At 36.4% G+C, this 18,807-nt stretch overlaps 1 long non-coding RNA gene across 2 annotated transcripts in view; it reads left to right on the top strand.

The window, feature by feature from the left end:
- Window positions 1-16,404, top strand: part of LOC135089744 (uncharacterized) — a 320,684-nt gene extending 304,280 nt beyond the window's left edge. Inside the window, exons 7-8 of one of the 2 annotated variants that reach the window (XR_010261623.1) lie at window positions 15,293-15,443; window positions 15,885-16,402. This is a non-coding gene — a long non-coding RNA (uncharacterized LOC135089744). Of the gene's footprint in view, window positions 1-15,292 lie in introns of both variants that reach the window. The other variant, XR_010261621.1, reaches the window with a different exon arrangement.
- Window positions 16,405-18,807: the final 2,403 nt, after the last annotated feature.

Here is an 18,807-nt window from a genome sequence, read left to right as displayed (position 1 = left end):
AGGGAAAAAACAACCCGCCAATCTGGGACTACGCTTGGTTTGTATTGCAGGCTGTGTTTGGAATGAGAATAAGGCTTATCATGCAAGCTTTTTACACGACTCTGTAAAATGTGTAAATTTGTGAACAAATTTCCTCTGTATAGGCCCATGAGTTCAGCTTCATGCAACACCGGCGTAAATCAGTGTTCTAAAATGTATTTTTACTGCAGCGAACCATTCTTCCAGGGTACCACATCATAAACAATATACAAATAAAAAAAATAAATAAATAAAATGCTATGAACAGACCACATGTCAAATCCATTAAACTGCATTATTATGGATATATTTTAATATATTATAGAAGACTTTGTTGTGAGGATTTTTTTTTTTTATTATTATTATTACTGAGGAATATATTTTGCAAAAAGGTAGGAGTTAATTTCCCAGCATGCTGTCTAATCCTTCTACGTAATATAAGAACGTGTTTGTTTGTGTGTGTGTGTGTGTGTGTGTGTGTGTGTGTGTGTGTGTGTGTGTGTGTGTGTGTGTGTGTGTGTGTGTGTGTGTGTGTGTGTTTTCGTACAGGAAAACTAAACTGATTATGTTCAGTAAATTTAGGGTTTCATAATTATTTACTAATGAAGGCTGAGTAAACAAATTCATCTTTCTAATTATATTTTCGATTACAGTTGACGCGGGAACTTGTAATGTCTTTATGTACTCAGTATCTCGAAATATTAAAATTTTACGGAAATTAGCAACATCTAACGTATTAGTTCATATGTGTACAAATAGTTATTTATGGAATTAAAACAGCAAGACTATATCGAGATATAAAAGCGTTGCATACAACCTGGGCGGGATTTCCAACAGCCGTCCCCGCTACTATCAATCCTCGTGTGGCAGCGGCCCGCGACGCACGGCCAATCAAAGGCTTCAGGTTGGACGCTATGAATATAACGGTGAGCGATGAGACGCGCCTCTGCTGGGAGTCCTTTGTATATATAAACTTTTACCGACAGTTAGACTGTTGAGATATGATGACTGTATTAGTTTTCATATTCTCGGTGAAAATAAATTTTACTACAAAGCTGAACATGAGAATATAAGAATATAAGAACATTAGGGAAACTGCAGGAATCCTGCAGGCCTACATGTGGCAGTCCGTTTATAAAACGTATACGTACATTTACATCCTCCATACTGCTAGTATATATATATATATATATATATATATATATATATATATATATATATATATATATATATATATATATATATATATATATATATATATATATATATATATATATATATATATATATTGGATCTCTAATGCTGACCTATAATTGATCTAAATAATGACCTAACGATCACATTTAATGAAAGATGTATAAGAGAGAAACTCCTGGCCGTATATGCGTTCAATAAATATATATATATATATATATATATATATATATATATATATATATATATATATATATATATATATATATATATATATATATATATATATATATGAGCGTAAATACGGGCAGGAGACTCTCTTACACATGTTTCATTAAATGTGATCACTAGCTCAGCATTTATTATTCTCTTTCAGATATTTTCTTTATATATATTATAAGAGTCTTACTCTCTTTTTGAAATTTGGTTGATGACTTCGCCGTAGCTAGTCATGCTCGCTACATCGCGATTTCGGGTTCCTTAACCCTTCCTCAGTAGCTGTGGAATGACTGGACAGTTTAACAGTTTAACTGTTTATTTAGAAAGATGTTTACAAAAGACGCGAGTGCAGGCAATTACATAAAACATACAAAACAATACAATAACACAATATTTAATAGACGTTATGATTCATTTGCGGGCACTCATAAGATGGAAGAAGAAGAAAGGGGGCATGAAAAACAGAAATACAGAGGAAGGGAGAAAGTTTCCGGGCAGCCCCGGGCTGCTCCTTACTGGAAGCGCTCGGGAGGCTGGTATTTATGTCGCGAGTCGAGGCGTCGCTCTGGGTTGTAAGAGGCGAGCCCACCAGTCGCTTTGTACCAACCAGTCAGCGCTTCTTACGGCCCAGAGCGACGCCTCGACTCACGGCGTAAATAAATACCAGCCTCGCCAGCGTGTCCAGTCATTCCACAGTTACTGAGGAAGAGTTAAGGAATCCGAAATTGCGATATAACAAGCCTGACTAGCTACGGCGAAGTCATCAACCAAATTTCAAAAGAGAATAAGACTTTTATAAGATGTAAAGAAAATATTTTTACGAAAACAATATATGCTGACCTAGCGATCACATTTAATCAAATATATATATATATATATATATATATATATATATATATATATATATATATATATATATATATATATATATATATATATATATATATATATATATATATATATATATATATATATATATATATATATATATATATATATATATATATATATATATATATATATTCAGATCTGTAATCCCTATATTGAATTTTTATTTTAATTTCTTCAAATACGAAGATGATCTTTGTTTCAATATTGTGTAATAATTTCGGTGTGGCCGCCACCGGTGTGTCCGGTGACTAGGATACGGTATACCTAGAAATCAGAATTTTGAACACAAAGGACTCTCGAAGTGTTGGCCCTTTATCCTCTCTACCAATTAAAGATCGCGCCACATGAAAGTATTTTTGCATCAGGGATAAAAAAAAAAAAAAAAAAAAGTCAGCACTTACTACAAAATCAGATTAAGGTCACATTGAGGAACGCGTGCATTTTTTTTTTTTTTTATCAGAATCCTGAGGTAAATCATTATGAATTCCCGACTGCGTATTTGTAGTCGTGTTTCACTACAAATCAAATGATTCACTACAAACACGTAGTGTTTGTAGTGAATCATTTGATTAGTGGGACACACACACACACACACACACACACACGGAGAGGGTACTACGTAGGAATAAAATAAACGCCGTCTCTAAAACGCTTTCATCGAGAATAGCATGTGCTGTCCAGATAGTTTACTTTTTTTTAAGAGAAAATGTTCAAGTTCCCTTTGTAAATCAAAATAAATATTTTGTTTTTCGTCTTTTTCTGTAACTGCAGAGACGCTACAATAAAGCCACTACAACATACGCATGACTAATACATTCTGGGAACACTTCAGCCTGTTAAGAATGGAAATTAATTCACCCAGTGTCTGTGAGGATGAAGCGAATAAATGTGATATAGTGCAGGAATGTCCCGCTGTTTGCTGTATTGCACTAATTGCCTTCTACTGTTTAGAAACGTTGAAAGAAAAAAAAAATTTTAAATTTATATAGAGTATATAGTGTTGCGGAATAATGTAAAGGAATTACGATGTAGGAAAGACAGACAGTACATAATGACTGTCAGATCAAATGTGATCGTGTGATTGATTCGTATTATTACAGTAACTGAACTGTTGAAACTGGTGACATTTGATAATGAGGTCAGGGCACACTGGACGTGAAAGCGAGGGCTTTCTCCTCAAAGAAGAACGATAGATCGTAACAGTTTACGATAAAGGTACGAGCACCACCCTTCTTTACAGGTCATAACTACACTTAACTACTAACAGCATATAGACGCACAATTGTTGGTGAGTGAGAGGGGGGAGGTTGCTGGGAACGAAACAACAGTTGTGGCGCTTGCACTTAGCTAGATCAGCTCGCTGTGAATTATGTTACTGAATTAATTAATACGCCAGGATAGTGAGAGAGGAGTGTAAATGGAAGGTTCGCGATTTGGCTGCATTGTCACTTCCTGTACATCAAATTCATTATTCAAATTTTCTTGGTTAAGTATTTTTACTGTTACAGATGAAATCAATTTGGGTTTCCTTGTGCTCAGGTTGTTTGTCTGAGAGTGAGTGATTCCTGACGGACGTCAAGACACTTATTTTCCTCGAGAAAGTGAACCTTCAAACATATTACGAAACTTCTTTGGTTTCCAAGAGAATAAGGAAATCAGTGCTCTTTTCATTGTTTACTGAAAATAGTTTATTTTATGTATTACTTTTTAGTTTCTAATATACTCGTATATATATATATATATATATATATATATATATATATATATATATATATAATATAAATATATATATATATATATATATATATATATATATATATATATATATATATATAATATATATATATATATATATATATATATATATATATATAATATATATAATAGTATATATATATATATATATATATATATATATTTATATATATATATCTATATATATATATATATATATATATTTTTTTTTTTTTTTTTTTTTTTTTTTTTTTTTTTTTTTTTATGGGCGGGACAGGAAGTACAAGAAACAACCTTCATTATGCTGTTTCGTCATCCTTTGGCCCTTGAATGGTAATTAAAACATTTGCAGGAGTGACAGTATTCATACCTCATTTGTTTCGTCTGAGAGGTTTCTTTTCTCTTCATTTTTCATTCCGAGTCACAGAAGGTCTTTGCGTCCACCAGACATGTCAACGTTCTCTCTCACCTGAAAGCAACAATTGTGATTGTTTAATCACTTTAACATTCTCTCTCTCTCTCTCTCTCTCTCTCTCTCTCTCTCTCTCTCTCTCTCTCTCTCTCTCTCTCTCTCTCTCTCTCTCTCTCTCTCTCTCTCTCTCTCTCTCTCTCTCTCTCTCTCTCTCTCTCTCTCTCTCTCTCTCTCTCTCTCTCTCTCAGCTTATACAATATGTTGTCCTGAAATAAAGTCGCCTCCTCCAATAATATTAAACATGTAATTTACAGATTGTGTGAAGGAAGAGAAAATATGTTTTGGTTAAGGAATCACCAACTTTCCCTGTGCAATGAAGTAGAACGCCTGCCTGAATTCATCATGATCTGTTTTTCTCTGTCAGTATTTTCCTTTTGCAGTTTGAATAGGTTCTGCCGGGAGCGTCTGATATTAGTACAAGTACATGCCGTAATGGCGTAGTGTTGCGTGTAAGTCATTTGTCAACACACCTACTGGCTATTGTTAGTGTTCGTAGAATATGCGAGATTGTCTTGACGCCGGAAACTCTTGGATAGTAAAGGGAATGAAAGGATTTTAAATCGTTTTGACGAATTTCAGGGCCCATATGATGGAACAGAATACGCAGAATACACGCTTACCTTCTAAACCACTCAGTCTTTTTTATTTCATCTACAATCACCGCTTTATTTCTATTCAATTTAAACATTTTCAGAATACTCTAGAACTTTCTAGAATACAGTAGAAATATGTAGAAGTATCAAGAATTTTCTGGAATCCACAAGAATTTTCTAGAATGATTCAGAATATTGTAAAGTAGGTTCAAGAATATTCTAGAAAGATTGAGAACATTCTGGAACACATTCTAGAAAGTCTAAGAATATTCTAGAGTACTGCTTGGCAATATGTAGACCACCAATCAGTTCCGCTTTGGTTGCCTGAGAGGACACATCACAAGAGGTGAAATGGCATCAAGAGGCTGCTATTATTCTCCAGATGCAATTCAAGACAAGAGCAAAGTTCTCTGTGACAACAACTGGAAAAATGGTGAAATTTAGCTATTTTGGGGCAAAAAAAATCATTCTAAAAGCCACAGAATCAAAGTTTGACAGGCATAATAGACATTTTGTATTGTTTTTGCAATGGAAAGAGGTGGAAAATAACACTTGCTTGTCAAAGACAAAAAATCGTGTTACATAGTGAATTATTGGTGACCTCGTGTTACCATTTTTACTTGTCAACCCCTATGGCTGTTGTCGTATGGTGACCCATATTGTGTGGTGATAACTTTACTCATCCGCAGTAGAAAGCCAGGAGAGTCATGGTCCGGTTAATAATACATCAAAGAAACATATGCGTGATGCACAAGTGGTTGGTGTTCAGCGAATGTACTGTTATCCAGCAACAGACTTGTAAAGTACGTAAATTAATTCTTGCTCTCTGTTGGCAAACTTTCTAATTATGAGTAGTTTAATTATTGTACTGGTATGTGGCACAATACTTCCAAGCTGAGCATGGTCCTCGATGGGCTGCCGACTGGTGGAGAATTTCTGAAATTTTGGGAGCTGTCATCTTTTGAGAGGATTTTTTTTTTTTTTTCACAGTCACTGCTATTTGGTTTGGATTTGATACGCAAAAACATAATTGTATCATTGCAACAATTACGTTTCCATTGTAGTTTCTCATGTAATTACTAACGAAGCTGGTCGTGTACATTTACCAGGGTTCCTGACGCCCAGGTTTAGGATCCTAAGTAATTTCTAATGAATCTATCTGTAAATCTGTATAAGCTACGAGTCATCTTTTTGTTCTTCTCCCATCACTACTTACATTCCCCATTTGGCTGACGTGTAATGTTAATTTGGTTCTTCTTTTTAACATTGCATGTGGTGCTTTCGTTATCTTTAGATGTTATCAGTCCTTCTTTCCGTAAACAACATTCCATACCCTGCAAAGCATTTTCAGTGCCCTCTCCTGCAGAATTTCTTCCTTTACCCTCCTAACTGCCCAAGTTTCAGCAATGTGGACAAAATAATTTTCTTTCTGGTATTTCCCTGATGTGTTCCTCCACTCACGAAGCTTTCCGGTCTATCCATTATTCTACGCTGCTGATCCTCTTTTGATTGAAGTATGATTACATGATCGTCTGCATGCAACAGCTCTCTGGACCCTCATCCCTTCACTCATGCATCACCGATATGGATATGAGCGGGATGAGAGCTTAATGCCGACGTAGGCTGATGTCAATGCCAAAGCTTTAGGACCGCTGCTTGCGTCCCTTCACATTTACTATGATGCTAATTATTAGTCTTCCAATAAATCTTCCAAAACCAGCGTGCATGTAGTTTATATGTCGTCCACGCTCATTGTTTCTCCAGCTCGCACGTTCGTTCCCTCTCTAGATCACTCTCACTCCCTCTCCAGAGAAGTCTCATTCCCACTTTCGGTCTTTATATAAATATTTACTTTTTTTCACCGTTCTGAATCTTTCCTGGTAATTGTTCTGCATTGCACGTCTTGTTCCTAACCGTTTTAGGAATGCAAATTGTCTTTCTGTAATGATTACAAGTTCTCGCATTCTCGAACCACTTTAATATTAGATGCAATATTAGATGCATCAGCATAATTTGAATAGCCCGGTATTTTCAGTATTCCATTTTTCGTTCATTCAGTCACTCCCTGTTATCAAGAACTGCATTTTCAAACGTTTTGGTGTGTCATGTTAACCATCTTTAACAGGTTGTAGTGAACGTTATTTGACTCTTTAAGAGTTTTCATGATCCTACCAATAGTTTGCCAAGCATTATGCAGCATTAATGAAAAAAAAAACTCTATGAATACTCAATTAATTAACTCTGTGGCATCTGAAAATATAGTTCCCACGAGTGCCAAGATCCGGTCTCCGATATTATCTCCATCTTACACAGTGCCTGTATTATCTCGTTAACTTATCTTCTGCTTTCCCTTTCTCATGTTTTATCTCAGATATTCAAACGGTAATTCAAATGGTTATGGTGTCTTGTCATTATTATTTTTCATTTTTTATTTATTTATTTAATATATATATATATATATATATATATATATATATATATATATATATATATATATATATATATATATATATATATATATATATATATATATATATATATATATATATATATATATATATTTTTTTTTTTTTTTTTTTTTTTTTTTTTTTTTTTTTTTTTTTTTTTTTTCCACTTCTTTCATGGATAGTTAGTTGTTTGGTACGACCTGTTGTTCTGTTTATTTTAACTTTCATCACCTAGTTCATATTTTTCTTTCTTTTCATACGCTATCTCTTTTTTTTGTATTATTCCCATATACTGTATCCATAACCCTTAAATGTCCAAGATTTTTGTATGTTATAACCATTATTATATGTTGCTACATTTTCTCATCTTCTCTCCGGTATCTATCGGCATGCGCTTCTCTGCCTTACACGCGTCGCTCACAGCTGTTATATCTTATTTGTTAACGCCCTGGAATGTTTTTGCAGATTTCTCCTGGGCTTTCTTTTCCACTTGAATGGTCTCTCCTTCCGCTCCACTAGTTTCTGGAACGCGTCATTTCTGCACCAAGTGTCCTGGGCCCAGCGTCTCTTCCTTTGCAGTTGTGCCATCCACCGATTTCAACTTATTGACTTCTCATCAGACTCAATTTTAACGTAAATCAGTACCTGGTTCTAAAAACTGGTATGGTTTAGGACGCGTTCTTGAGAATGCTAAGGGATTTTTTTTTTTTTTTTAAGCAACAACAGCGTCATCATGAAAAATATAAACTGGTAAGATAATTAATTTCGTATTATGTTAGTCTAACGTTAATTATTTTTTTCTTTTTTTTTTTCTTTTGTTACTTTCTTTAATAGGAAGAGTTCGAGGTCCCGGAGGCAGCTGACATTATTAATTAATAGAATGACAAATAATATTCATAACTGATTGTTCTTATGTGCCTCAATTACCTCCTCGCCTCCGGGTTTGTTCCGTTGTAACAACTGACAACCTAGCAAGGAATGCGCTCCCTCGTATAATGTATACAAACCATACAGTGGGTAAATTTAAATTATTGGTGATACCTTGCAAAAAAAGCTTTCTCTGTGAGACGTTAAGTTTCCATTGTATTTTTAGAGCAGCGAACACTGAAGCAAATGTCATTTATTAAGCAATTTAGGGATTTTTCATCTAACAAATAACAACCTTGTGTTTAATGAATGCATTACAATTGCTTAGCTCGCCAGTAAAGAAGGCTCTGTGGTTGTCTGACGCCATTCCCTCTGGCGTGACGGGAACAATCACTCCTTTCCAAAAGAGAGAGAGAGAGAGAGAGAGAGAGAGAGAGAGAGAGAGAGAGAGAGAGAGAGAGAGAGAGAGAGAGAGGTGGAGGGGAGAATATTTAGAGAGTTAATTAGACTTATAATTCATGTAGTGTGTTTTTTTTTAGCATCATCATCATTAGTAGCAGTGCATTTTTTATTTGATTCTCTCTCTCTCTCTCTCTCTCTCTCTCTCTCTCTCTCTCTCTCTCTCTCTCTCTCTCTCTCTCTCTCTCTCTCTCTCTCTCTCTCGTTAACACACATGGATGGAAAAATAAACGTGAAAGCGAATATATATATATATATATATATATATATATATATATATATATATATATATATATATATATATATATATATATATATATATATATATATATATATATATATATATATATATATATATATATAAACAGACAAATAAATAAAAGTAAAAACGGCAACAGGATAGCGGAGGGACAAACGTTGTCAGAGTCGTCAGATGATGATGATGATGATGATGATGATGAGGGGGAGGAGGAGGTCGTTCGGGATGGCAGCGTAAAGCGTTTGATGGTTATGAACAAGCAGGACACTTAGGGTCTCTGATGGCTGTCCTGGAGCGGCAAGGGCTTATAAAGACTGTGATGTCCGCACTAATCCCTCCATACCAACTAAAGTATAGGCACAGCCGCCCTCCCCAGCCATTCGTCCATACCTTGCTCGCACTTCTTTTTCTCCCAGCTAATCCCTGCTTGTTAGGGGAAAGAGGGTTAAGGTATTTGCTCTATTTCTCTTTCGTTTGTTGCATTTTCATCATTATTTTCATTATTAATATTGTTATATCCGGTGGTTCAGCTTCAGTCTCTCTCTCTCTCTCTCTCTCTCTCTCTCTCTCTCTCTCTCTCTCTCTCTCTCTCTCTCTCTCTCTCTCTCTCTCTCTCTCTCTCTCTCTCTCTCTCTCTCTCTCTCTCTCTCTCTCTCTCTCTCTCTCGTAACACTAATCAGAGCAAAAAATTAATATGGTCCACTGAGTTAATTTCACCACCAGCCATTCACCATTTCTGTGCACATTTACAGTTTTTGTTTATATGTGTGCATTATTGTGTTCACACACACACACACACACACACACACACACACACACACACACACACACACACACACACACACACACACACACACACACACTATAGATTTTTTTTTTCTGTGACAGAACTCTTATATTTTTATATAATTCTAAATTATTATTGTTATTCTTTATTTAACTGGTTTTTTTTTCCACTTACTGGTTTTTATTTATTTAGTTATTTATTTGTGTATTCATTTTTGCATGTGGCCATGATTTCCCTAAGTTAATGCAATATAATCATAAAAATTAAGAATAAATAACAGGCAGGGTTTTCCATTGTGAAAAAAAAAATACTGTAGTCATAATTGTAAAAGGGTAACAATATTTGCAATATTTACCCACCCTCCTCCGAAACAACCTCATTTCTTCTCGCCTTTTACTTGTCCTCCGCTTCCTGAGACCACATCACCACAATCAACCTACGTCGCTTTAAAAGCACTCCCTCAAAAACGCTCAGTCACTCTCCCTTCCACTTGATATCGGCGTCTTCCAGTGGAACTCTAAATAAAAGCTAAAGTTGGCGGACGCCTGGAGTGAGAGAGATTGAGGGACGTGAAGGTGCTGGACAGGGCTGTTGAAGAAGTCTTGTGAGGGAAAGGTCGCGTCCCTGCCTCCTCCAGACACATGCCTCTGTTTGTTTGTCGGATCAGCCTAAGCTCCACCAGATTGCCTTCCGGCTATGTTCCACCGGCGTGTGCATTCTCCCTTCCCTCCTTGAACGAATGAGGCAGGCGGGTGTAATGAGACGAAGAACGGGAGGTTCAAGTTGAAATGTCAGGAGGGAGAAATTTCTCCTTGTGTTAAGTGTGGAAGTGTCTCAGTTTTCTTCCCAAATTAAGGAACGTGAGGCCAGTAGACCTTTAGGCTGCGTGAGACACAAAAAACAGACCGGTTTGGTGCTGACTGATAGTAGGCGCGTAGTGTTCACTTCTGAAGGAAAGATTTAACATTGCTGCTTCACTTAGTCCAGTTCACGGCGAAAGTTAAAATCAAGTGAAATTCAGACTTTAAATGACTCAAACATGTATATACTAGCAAAATAAAAAAAAATAAAAAAAAAACAGGGTGTAACACGAGTTTCTGCGAATATTACCAGAAATGAAAGTACAGATTAATCAAAGTTGAAAACGTGCACATATGCACTTTAATGCGTTGTTTAGTCGTGATGTGAAATTCAGTGTGGTCAGGTGACAGATACAATGGTCAGGCCACACGAGTATCCATGGCGGAGAAACACCATGTCCACACATTCCATATTACTTTAAGTTGTGTGATACAACCTAAACGTATTCATTGTCGTTATCTCGGCGGGATCCCCGTGTGACTGACTACCAATCAGCTGATTTGCTGCTAGCCTCGCTCCTTTCCACTCCCTGCCTGGGCAGGCAATGCATGGTGCCACACACTTATCACTCGTCTCGTCATGGGAAACTGAATAGCCCTGCAACTTGTTGATATCATGACTGAATAATTCACAATTTCACCTACGGACAACCAAGTCTACACATCCCGCCATGGAAACCCGCCTGGCCCAGCCGTTGTATCTGTCGCCACACCACATTAAATTTCACACCAAGGCTAAGCAAAATGCCTCAAAATGAATATGTACATAGAACATTTTCAACTTAGTTTAACCTGTACTTTCCATAGCAATATCCGCAGAAACTCGTGTTACACCCTGTAATGAGTTTTTGCTGTTGCCACAGTTAAGTACAACCTCCTCTGCTGAATTTGCAATAATTCTAGTGATCAATGAGGGCAAGTGCATGAACGATATATATATATATATATATATATATATATATATATATATATATATATATATATATATATATATATATATATATATATATATATATATATATATATATATATATATATATATATATATATATATATATATATATATATATATATATATATATATATATATTGTTATGATCCAGATTCCGTCTCTCTCACTGCTGCCTTTAACTCGTCTAGCTTCCCTAGATTACCACCTACATAATCTAGTGTGGGACCCAACTACAAATTTACAGGGTCCTTCTGGTTTCCTGCAACCTTTGAACGGATGGACGTAACACCAGGTTCAGTACCCCCCTTCACGGTTGCCACTACCTCAGGTCACCTTCCTTACACTGCCTCCTGCGCAGTGTAATGCGGGGCCCACATTCACCTACAGAGTCTTTCTGGACTCCTGTGGTAAATTAAATAATGAGGTCGCCACTCCGTCTTTATCCGAGCTCAGAGAAAGGATTAGCAATCACCTTAACAGACACTGCACACGTCCCACTTGCTGGGAAAGAATCGTATAACAATGTTCTAGGAGGTACAGTTACAACAAGAGACAAATAGCTTTGAAGATTGTAATATTCTGTAAGCTACCACCCTCTCGAAACAACAAAACCACCGACACTCACAGAATATTACATCCTCCTGTTAAACAGTACCATGTATAGTCTCCCAGAAGACAGGCCAATACCACCCAGGAACAGTAAGGCCCGAGAAGTGAGTAGACGTTACTGCACAGCAGAGAAACTATAATACTCTGGATCCAAAGCTCTTAAAAGAACTATGAAGCCCAGTAGCATTTAACAGTACAAGACGATACAAAAAAAAAAAAAAAAAAAAAAAACAACGGACAGTGAAGGAAGAAGGGGACTGTTATCACCAGGAGTCTTACTGGCACCCCCACACATAGTTAAGCCTTAATGATTGTTGTGTTACCTGCTTAAATCGACAGGGGCGGTGCTGCTGCTAACTCGCATACAATATTAACTAACAAGCGTCCTCTAAAACAGGTAAATGTCGCTCTATTCCGTCCCATTGCTCCCTCTTCCGCTTACTACGTCCTTTCCGTCCGTGTCTCAGAACCTGACTGGCGTGGAAACAATGGGACGCGTCTCTCACAAAGTGGGAGGAAGTCAAATGACAAAAAGAGGGAAGGATAAGGGACGGGGGAGTGGTGACGCACTGCCCACCCCCTTTGCTCATTCTCTACTAGGCAATGATAATAATACTAATCTCGTTTGCTGCACTTCCCTGAAGGGGCTAGTTGCAATTTAACTGTGGCAAGATGTACATAAATTTCTGCCTTTTCAAGGAGTTTTGCTTTTAATATGGTGTTGTAAAGAAAAGTAAGGAGAAATAAAAATATATAAGTAGCTTACACAACTGGGCGGCCACTATGCGCCGGACACATCAGGCTCTCTCTCTCTCTCTCTCTCTCTCTCTCTCTCTCTCTCTCTCTCTCTCTCTCTCTCTCTCTCTCTCTCTCTCTCTCTCTCTCTCTCCTACCAATTGTTATCCCAGCGATCTTTTAGGTAGTGTTTTAAAAAGTTTCTGTGTAATGTCTTCTTTGATAATTATACCCCTACCGCAAGTGACAAACATCTCATGAATAGATTACATCACCTTTCCTTGGTCACTATAGTTGTATTGGGAATTCCTTGGAGAAATTATTAAAGATTTATTTTCCTGATACTTCCTTTAGACGTATTTTTTTACTGATTGTAATACAGTTCGATTATTTTTTCTTGTTTGCTTTTGTTTTTAGATACAATAATACTTTGTCCAACCACTTGTGTTCAAACGTTTATATATCCTGACTCCTCAGGTCTATAGGTTCTCAGTCTCAAAACCTTAGACTGAGGATGTTCGAACACAAAGGCCTATTTAAGTTTTAGAAACAATAGACCCATAACTCAAACAAGTTCTTCTAATATTAGGGAACATCCAATAGCATTGAATCATCATATAAAAGAAGAAAATTTCATCTTATTGTTAAAACCCAATGAAAGCCAGGATATCCTAATCCCTGTTCATCAATCAATATAGGCCTAATATTAATTCCAGTGATACCTCTATAAAATTTAATACTGTTTGAAAAAAACGGTAGAAAATTCTTTTCTTTGTTTTCTTTGTTTATTTTTTATTTATTTATTTATTTATTTATTTATTTATTTATTTACTTTTTTTTTTTTTTTTTGGATATGGATCGTATAAGTTTTTTTTTTTTTTTTTACAGGCTTAGCGCCTCTAATAGTTAACATAGTTTGTGTGATGACCATCAACCAATAGGAGCCCACCATGGCAGAATAGTGTTGTGTGTCCATATGTATGCACAGGAGCTATGCTGGTCCCCATTGTAATGCCAGGATGTCAGCCGCTTCTTTCTTTTCAAAAGAAGTATTTTTTAGTGTTTTGATGGTTTTTAACCGATTTTTGCTTGACGGTTTGAAGGTGTGTCTACACTTCCTTCTATAATATATATATATATATATATATATATATATATATATATATATATATATAATTTATTTATTCAAAATTCACCTAGCGTCTCAGCTGCACAAGAGAGGATCACTAGAGACGATTGCCCCTTATATAAGCTGAAACAGTAACACTAAAAATAGTTACGGAAAGAGAAAAAGCAGGCCCCGGAATCAGAGATTGCGCAGTCATCAAATGGAAATTCCTGAAACGAGTGCACAAACCCTATCTTGCTCAGCAGCGCAATCAGGAAGCAGCCATAACAGGGAAACCAAGCGTGGCATTGGTGTGCTGGGCCGTGAACACTGTGATGAGGTGGATGAGCGCACGGCCCGTATGGCTGCACCAACGCCCTGTAAATAAACCATAATCGAAACTGTGCAATGAATACCACAGGTTCTCTTTACACAGAAAATACTGCAAATCAGTAATGGAGTATCAGTATGCAAATGCGTTAAAATACAGGATTTGGGGCACCCCTGTTCGTATTCGTACCGATTTTGAGCACGTCACCTTGGTGAAAAAGAGCAGAGGAGGCAACATTGAAAACAGAGTCGTCTTTTGAGTGCATCACTGTAACAGTGCAGGCTTCAGGGTTATGACCAACCCACGCCACCTGCAGACTACAAAAAATTAAGAACGAGAGAAATTATCATGCTTTTCTTGACACCTTCTGCGAATAGGACGAAATTAACACAAAGGAAATATTTCACGCTTGTCGGCTGGATCCGTGGTACGAGCTGGTGAGTTGTGTAGTTTAATTACGAAGCGGGTGAAGTGGCGTAGCTCTCCATGTAGTCTGTACTACTTGTGCTTCACTTTTTTTTCATTCAGGCTGTCAAGAATACAGATAATAGCAATACACCAATAATAGATGTGTTTACTTTTATGTTCGAATATCAATAAGGAACGTTACTGACGTTATGAATACCAGTGAATACGCGAACACTCCTCTTTCATAAAATTGTATATTGTGACGTCCATTTCTCCTGGTATAACTGTCAAGACTGTGAATGGGCATTGGAGACCCGCTGCTAAACAGATGGCTGTGCATTCTCAACAGCTGGTGTGATGAGCGGCAGACTGCGACACGCGACTCCCCACACAACTGGAACCATTCATCAACCACCCGTAAAGGACGAGGAGCACCTGAGTGGCGTGCTCGGTTCAGCTACTCGTACCCAGGGAAGCTAACCATGACGCCAGTCGATAATGTAAAGAAATATGAAATTATTTCATTATAACCAATTTTATTACTTGGCAATATCTGTGCCCTCATCACTGTCGTACCTTTTACTGATGTAGTCATGCTTTGTTAATATTAACAGCACATTTAAAAATGTATAGACACACACTAGAGGTAGTATGACGTCAATTTTGTCTTTTGTAAGGAGGAAACTATTCAAAAGACTGTAGTACAAAATGTGTCAAAACTTTGTAAGTGATGACGTAAAGTACGCTTAGCAGTGAAAGGGTCAATCAACATCATGACGACGACCACCACCATCACCACTACCCACCACAAGAACTTCGCTATTATCATTATCATCACTGAGTAATCTGTCTTCCATTCATGTAATTTATTGCATATTTTCTTCTTAATTTTGCTGATAATAGTGAAATTAATACTGTCCACTCCATCGGCTCCTCACTAGGTACAACTCTATCCCTGTATAACTTTGCGGTAAAGGATGAGAGGCTGCGGCCGGCAAGGATTCCAACCACTTTCCAGCAACGGTCACGCTGTCTTGTTAATGGACCGAGTGCCTGCCAAGGACGCAGTAGAACTAGACAGGAGCGTGCACGTGTGTAGAATGTAGGAGCGCTGCGGCTTGAATGGCGCGGGAACAGACACGTGGCCCACTCACCGGTTTTCCATCCGCCTTTGTCGTGCTCTGTATTTACGAGTACTTGTGTATGTTGATGTGTCTCTAGTTTGATTTGTCTGTTCATCTTTACTTATTTATTTATTCATTTGTTTTCTTTTATTTATTTATTTGTTTATTTATCTATTTGTCTTTTAGTTGCTGGTATGGTTGGGTTGGTGAACTCCAGACTCGCATTCTAAAACTTGACTTGTGAATGAGTTTTCTTTCTTTCCTCCTCCTCCTCCTTCTCCTCCTCCTCCTCCTCTTCCTCCTCCTCTTCCTCCTCCTCCTCCTCCTCCTCCTCCTCCTCCTCAAGCAGATTAGCGTATGAATCTGTTATGTTAAGCTTAAAATAAATAGAAGATATATAATAGTCGCGTCGATCTATGGACCTCCTAAAATGACTTTAGATAATCATGTAATGTTATAATAAACTAGAAACAATAATAAAAGCAAAAACATCTATGATATGCGACTTTAATTTACCATATATTAACTGGAAAATGTTAACATCTGATAATGAGGGAACCCGACTACTCAAACTAGTGAAAAAGCTATACCTTCCTCAGTTTGTAAGAGAACCCACTCTAGATAACAGTGTGTTAGATAATGTCTTAGCGTCAGACGCCGATTTAATAAATGCTTGCGAAACTAGCGAGGCCCTAGCAAACAGCGATCATAAAATTGTACGATGTAAAATTAATTGCGATGTTGAAATAAAAGAAAATTAACTTCTAGTCCTAAATTATTAAAAAAGGTAACATACTGGGGATTAAATCAGAATTACAAAAAAAATAATTGTCGATCCGTCTTCGTAAATAAAAACACGGAACAGATGTGCGCAAGTTTCACAAACATTCTTCTTGAAGCAGAAAGTAAATGGATTCCTCAAATAAGAAAACGGATAAATAACACTAAAAATCATCAACAGATGAATGTCACAAAACATCCTCGACAGAAAAAAAGAGCTTGTATGTAAAATATAAAAAAAATCGAAATCGGATGACGATTACATGCGTTGTGTAGCCACCAAACGATGTTGTGAGATGGAAATAAGAAAATCGAAACATAACCTTGAAATAAATATATCTAGACAAGCGAAAACAAATCCTAAAAAGTTTTTTTTTTTTTTGCAGTACATACGTAGCAAGAAAAGATAGGCCCATAAAAGAAAAATTAGACCCATAAAAGGTACTAATAATATGCTTGTTAATGATTGCAATAATATGGCAACGATCCCATATAACTTTCCACAGCGCGTCTATCACCGAAAATATATCGACACTGCTGACGGCGATCAATATGATTAAAAAACCGAAAAAGAAAAGCTAAAAATAGATTAAATAAGTGAAGACGACATAAGCAAAAGCAAATAGTAACGAAACCTATTAGATCCCAATAAACGCATAGCCGCCAATAAAACATCAACAAGACTATGGCAAGAATGTCAAGATGAACTTGTGTTGCCCTTGAAATTGCTCTTCAATAGATTGTTACAAAAAGGAATAGTACCGAGTCATTGAAAATGTGCAAATGTCACACCGATATTCAAGAAAGATAATAAAAGCGAAGCTGGAAACTGCAGACACATTAGTCTTACTTCGGTAGTTATAAAAATTCTAGAAAGAATACTTAGAGACAAAATCGCATCTTTCTTCGACAACCACAAATTGATATTAGACACCCAACATGGTTTTATATATATATATATATATATATATATATATATATATATATATATATATATATATATATATATATATATATATATATATATATATATATATATATATATATATATATATATATATATATATATATATATATATATATATATATATATATATATCGATTTCGGGAAAGCGTTCGATACCATACCATATGAGCACCTTTTAATTAAGTTGAAAACACACGGAATGGGAGAAAAGTTGTGTGCTCGAGTTGAAAGTTGGCTAACTAATCGAAACAACGGGTGGTTATAAATGGAGAAGCCTGTGACTGGCTTCAAGTTACAGGTGGTGTCCCTCAGGGTTCAGCTTTGGCTCCGTTGCTCTTTTTGATGTACATTAATGATTCAGACTGCGGCTTTGTATCAAAAATATCCAAATTCACCGACGATACTTAACTAAGGGGTAAAGTACTCACAAGCAACGACCGTGAGGCGGGATTTACATCACCTAAGTACCTGGAATGACAAATGGCTTTTGAATTTTAATAGAGCTAACTGGAAAGTAATGCATATCGGCTTTAACAATGTACAGTACTCGTACAGTTATAAGTTACAAGGACAAAATTTGATAAAAGTTACTGAAGAAAAGAACCTGGATGTAATAGTAAGAAGTTATTCGAAATGTGGCACATGATGTTCGGCTGCGAGTCATAAAGCAAATACCATCTTGGAATTTATTCCTCGTAATTTTGATTGTAAAACACCCGAAGTCATAACGCGTTTGTATACTTCGTTAGTAAGACCACATTTGGAGTATGCAGTTCAGTTCTGGTCTCCATGTTATTTAAAGGATGTAAACAAATTGGGGTGTGCAAAGACGAGCAAAAAAACTTATTCCAGGAATACGTGGTCTGTCTTATGAAGAACGTTTAAAAAGATTAGATGAGTTTTTCCCTAAGACATCGCCGAATCAGAGGTGATCTCATGGAAACCTTCAAAATACTTAAGAATATAGATAAGATAGATTACGAAAATCTTTTC

The sequence above is a fragment of the Scylla paramamosain genome, chromosome 3, assembly GCF_035594125.1.
Source record: "Scylla paramamosain isolate STU-SP2022 chromosome 3, ASM3559412v1, whole genome shotgun sequence".
Taxonomy (NCBI): domain Eukaryota; kingdom Metazoa; phylum Arthropoda; class Malacostraca; order Decapoda; family Portunidae; genus Scylla; species Scylla paramamosain.
This window is presented reverse-complemented; position numbering and strand designations above follow the sequence as displayed.